The sequence below is a fragment of the Limulus polyphemus genome, unplaced genomic scaffold (assembly GCF_000517525.1).
Source record: "Limulus polyphemus unplaced genomic scaffold, Limulus_polyphemus-2.1.2 Scaffold5350, whole genome shotgun sequence".
Lineage (NCBI taxonomy): Eukaryota > Metazoa > Arthropoda > Merostomata > Xiphosura > Limulidae > Limulus > Limulus polyphemus.
In genome coordinates, this window is record NW_013670960.1 from 13,335 (window position 1) to 19,481 (window position 6,147).

Here is a 6,147-nt window from a genome sequence, read left to right on the forward strand (position 1 = left end):
TTAAGTAAAGAACTTGTGTCGCTAAAGTTTCGTCGGAACGAAGTTTCGGAAAGTTAATTAACAAACGGAGACGTAACAAACCCATAATACTGGATGATTCAACGTCTTCATGAATCCCTAGGACTGGATGTTTCAATGTTATCAAAAAAACCCTAACACTGGGTGGTTCATTGTTTTCAAGAAACCCTAAAACTGGATGGTTCAATGTTCTCAAGAAACCTTAAAACTGATTGGTTCAGTGAATTCAACAAACCCTAAAACTGATTGGTTCAATGTTCTCATGAAACCTTAATACTAGATGATTTAATGTTCTCAACAAACCTTACCACTGGATGGTTCAGTGAATTCAACAAATCCTAATACTGATTGGATTAATGTTTTCAACAAAACTCTAACACTGAATGGTTCGTTGTTTTCAACAAAACCCTGACACTGAATGGTTCATTGTTTTCAACAAACCCTAACACTGGATAGTTCAATGTTTTCAACAAACCTTAACACTGGATGATTCAATGTCTTCAACAAACTCTAACAGTATTTGGTTAAATAATGTCAACAAACGATAACATTGGATGGTTCAATGTTTTCAACAAACCTTAACACTGGATGATTCAATGTCTTCAACAAACTCTAACAGTATTTGGTTAAATAATGTCAACAAACGATAACATTGGATGGTTCAATGTTTTCAACAAACACTAACACTGGAGGATTAAATGTGTACAAGAAACCCAAACATTGGATGGTTTAATGTTTTAAACAAACCTTAACACTTAATAGTTCAATATTGTGAACAAATTGTAATGGTGAACGGTTCATTGTTTTCAACAAACCCTACCACTGGATGGTTAAATGTTTTCAACAAAAACTAATAGTAGATTGTTAAAAGTTTTTAACAAACCCTAATACTGGACAGTTCAAAATTTTTACAAACCCTAATACTAGACAGTTTAAAGTTTTCACTAAACCCTGACACTGAATGCTTCAATAACCTCGGCAAATCCTAACACAGGATCTTTCAATGTTATCAATAAACCCCAGCACTGGATGGTTCATTGTTTTCAACAAACCCTAAAACTGGATTGTTCAATGTTCTCAAAAAACCTTAAAACTGATTGTTTGAATGTTCTCGTGAAACCTTAACACTGGATGATTTAACGTTCTCAACAAACCCTAACCACTGGATGGTTCAGTGACTTCAACAAACCCTAATACTGATTGGATTAATGTTTTCAACAAAACTCTAACACTGAATGGTTCAATGCTTTCAACAAACTCTACTATTGGTTGGTTAAATGTTGTCAAAAACTCTAACAATAGATTGTCGAATGTTTTCAACAAACACTAACAGTGGGTGGTTCAATATTCATGAACCCTAAGACTGGAATGTTTGATGTATTTAACAAATCTTAATACTCGATGGTTCAATCTTTTCAACAAAACTTAACACTTGATAGTTCAATATTGTCAACAAACCGTAACAGTGAATGGTTCAAAGTTTTCAACAAACCCTACCACTGGATGGTACCATGCTTTCAACAAACCCTGACACTGGATGGTTGAATGTTCATAAACACTAATACTGATTGGTTTAATATTCACAAACCCTAAAACTGGAATGTTCAATGAATTTAACAAATCCTAATAGTGGATAGTTAAATGACCTCAGCAAAACCAAACACTGAATGGTTCAATGTTTTCAACAAACACTAACACTGGATTGTTCAGTAATCACGAACCCTAACACTGAAATGTTCGATGTATTTAACAAATTCTAATACTTGATGATTGATTATGTTCAACAACCACTAACACTAAATGGTTCAATGACCTCAGCAAACTCTAACACTGGATGTTTCAATGTTTTCCACAAATCCTGTCACTGGATGTTTAAAATTTTTCAACAAACCCTAATACTGCACAGTTCAAAGTCTTCAAGAAACCCTAAAACTGTATGGTTCAATGACCTCGGCAAGACTTAACACTGGATGGTACAATGTTTTCAACAAAGACTATCACTGGATTGTTCAATATTCACGAACCCTAACACTGAAATGTTCGATGTATTTAATAAATTGTAATACTTGATGATTGATTATGTTCAACAACCTATAATATTGGATGGTTTAATTTTGTCAACAGCCCTTAACACTGGATGGTTCAATGTATCTAAGAAACACTAACACTGGATGTTTTAATGTTCTCAACAAATCCGAAAACCGGATTGTTGAATGTCTTCAACCACCCTAACACTGGGTGGATCAATATTCTAAAAAACATAACAATGAATTATTCAATGTTTTTAATAAACCCACGCACTGATTTGTTCAATGTTATCAACAGAACCTAACTATGGATGTTTGAATGATTTCAACAAACCCTAAGACTGGATGGTATAATGTATTCAACAAATCCTAATACTGATTAAGTGTCTTCACCAAACCCAAACACTCGATACTTCAATGTTTTAGACAAACAATAACAATGGGTGGTTCAATGTTTTCAAGAGACCATAACAATGGATGGTTCAATGTTTTCAAGAGACCATATTACTTGATAGTTCAGTATTGTCAACAAACCGTAACAGTGAACCGTTTTAGGTTGTAAACTGTACGATCTGACGAAGAGTTCTAGCTCGAAACATCATCCTTCTTTAAATAAATATACATGCAAACTTGTTCAACCTATTGTTTAATTTTGATATTTTCGTTGTTTATGCGATTTTAACTACATTTGCCTAATACTTGATGGTTCAATGTTTTTAACAAACCGCAACACTGGGTGATTTAATATTTTCAACAAACCTTCATAACGGATGGATCAATGTCTTCAACAAACTCTAGCACTGGATGGATTAAAATTTCAACAAACCCTGACACTGGATGATTGAATGTTTTCAATAAACATTAACACTGTATGATTGAATGTGTTCAACAAACCCAAACATTTTATGGTTTAAAGTTTTATCAAATCCTAACTCTAGATGTTTGAATGTTTCGAACAACCCCTAATATTGGCTATTTGAATGTCTTCAACAAACTGTAACTCTGTATCGTTAAATATTCTTAACAAACCATGATACTGGATGGTTCAATGTTTTTAAGAAACCATAACATTAGATGATTAATAATCTCCACACACCATAGCAATGGATGGTTGAACGGTTTTAGGTTTTAAACTGTATGATCTCACTAAAAACGCTAGCTCGAAACGTCATCGTTCTTTAAAAATAAATATATAAAAACTTGTCGCTTGTTCAACCTATTGTTGCGTCCTCGAGATCATGCGATTCTCACGCTCTCTACTTTCTAGAATTATCCTGTACTTTGGCGAATGTTCTAGTTCTTGCTGGATATAGGGTAGGCTGGTATATAAAAGAGGGGAATGTAATGTGTGTGTAGATAGTGAGTAATTGAACTGCAATCAGAGAGCACGAGAGACGTTACAGCGTTTGTTTAGCTCGATTGTTGAAGTTGAGTGTATCGGTAAAGTTATATTCGGAAAGAATAAACCAGTTTTATTAAGTAAAGACTTGTGTCGTTAAAGTTTCGTTGGAACGAAGTTACGGAAAAATCAATTAACAAACGGAGACGTAACACTATTATTTAATTTTGATATTTTCATTGCTACGCGGTTTTAACTATATTTGCCTAATGCTGGATGGTTCAATGTTTTCAACAAACTTTAACACTTGATGGTTCAATGTTTTCAACAAACTCTAACAATGAATGGTTCAGTGTCTTCAAGAAACCCTAACACTGATTATTTCAATGTTCTCAACATACCCTAACACTGGATTATTCAATGTATTCAACAAACCTTCACACTAAATGGTTTAATGTCTTAAATAAACCCTAAAACTGGATGGTTTAATGTCTTCAACAAACCCTAATGCTGGATGGTTTAATGTCTTCAACAAACTCTTACACTGGACGATCCGATGTTTTCCACAAACAACAACTCTTGATGGTTCAATGTTTTCAACAAACTATAACACTTGATGGTTCAATGTTTTCAACAAACTCTAACAATAAATGGTTCAATTTCTTCAAGAAACCCTAACATTGATTGGTTCAATGTTCTCAACATACCCTAACACTGAATTATTCAATGTCTTCAACAAACCCTAACACTAAATGGTTTAATGTCTTAAATAAACCCTGACATTGAATGGTTCAATGATTTCAACAAACGCTAGCACTGGATGGTTCAATGTTCACAAACTTTAACACTGGATTGTTCAATGTTCTCAACAAACCATAACAATGGATAGTTCAATCTTTAAACAAACCCAAACATTGGCGGTTCAAAGTTTTCAACAAACTCTAACACTGGATAATTCAACGTCTTCAAGAAACCCTAACACTGGATGGTTCAATGACCTCAACAAACTCTAAAACCGATTGGTTCAATGTTTTCAAGAAACCTCAGTACTGATTTGTTCAGTGTTTACAACAAACCATCAAACTGGATGGTTGAAAGTTATCAATAAACCCTGACACTGGATGGTTGAATGTCTTCAAGAAACCCTAATAGTGGATGATTCAGTGTTTTCAACAAACTCTAACACTGGGTGGTTCAATATTTTCAATAAACCCTACTACTGGGTGGTTCAATATTTTCAATAAACCGTAACACTGGATGGTTCCATGACCTCAACAAACCCTAACACTAGATGGATCAATATTTTCAACAACTATTAACGCTGATTATATTTATCTAGTAGAAACTGTTCCTAGGAAACCGAAATCAATAGTAAAATTGTATTGTAGGTTTAGTTGTATCATTGAAAATGTATACAAATGTATAGTTGTATTTTTAAACAAACATTCACTGTGATCCTTAATTTAACTAACAAAAACAAATTCCTTTTTCTTTATTGCAAGTATGATGTAATAAGTACTAGCGACAAAGTTGAGGAAGGTGTGGCTAATAACTAGACTTAAATCACCTCCTAGGCTGCTGATCGGAAAAATAAGTGATTTAATAGACATATTTTCAACGTTTTAGTATACAATATAATATAAGCTCATTTTAGCTCAAAGACTGATATTACTCCGTTGTTTCGTGAATAAATCTCTCACGACTGCTGGGTTTCCAAAGACTATAAAGAACACTCGTAGTAAGACAGTCTTATCTGACTAAAGGATACACTCGATAGCGTCAAAATGGGTAGAGGAAATACAGTCTTGGCCAATATGTTTGCATACTGCTTTATAAAGATGTTATTGTCTACATGCATGGAGTAGTTATTGAGTAAATGTCCGAATAGTAACAGAGAAGGCAGCGTATGATTGGAAAGATATGTACGAGTTGTTATTCTGGTCTGTACAAATCTACACAATGGGCTATTTGTGCTCAGCCCACCACGGGTATGGAAACTAGGTTTCTAGCGTTTTAAGAACGAAGACATACCGCTGTGCCACTGGGGGCCTTCTGGTCTGAATATGTTGTTTTGAGCATTTGTTTGTTAAAACACACATACACACCTGCTTTGTATAAAAGGGTGTACTTTTGGAGTAATGTTTTAAGAAATAGATCAAAGCTTTGTTCAGATAATTTCTCTGTTCTTAGTTTAGTTAGTTAGTTTGTTTGTTTTTAATTTCGCGCAAAGCTACACGAGGGCTATCTGGACATGCTGGGCCCATTAGTTTAGAGTTATGCCTCGTCACATGCCAGAAGTTATAGAGCATGAAATTGTTCGACTGTCTAAAAATGGTATAGAGCAAATGAGCATTGGCAGAACAGTAGGTTACCCCCAGCATACTGTATCCAGTATCCTGAAACGGTATCGGACTACAAGAAATGTTTTTCCAGGAAGGTTTACTGGTAGACGGTTTTACTTGAGAAATATGCCCTGTTGCAGAAAATGATTAAAAAAAGAATTTTAATTCATTTCGTTAAGTGTTGTCGTGATCACACGGCATCAGAGGATCAAAGAGTGAGTGTTTTAAACGATCCTGATCATTAATAGTTAGAGAAGTATCATGATCACACGGCTAGGCATCATAAGGTCATATAGTGAGTGTTTTAACACGATCCTGATCATTAATAGTTAGAGAAGTATCATGATCACACGGCTAGGCATCATAAGGTCATATAGTGAGTGTTTTAACACGATCCTGATCATTAATAGTTAGAGAAGTA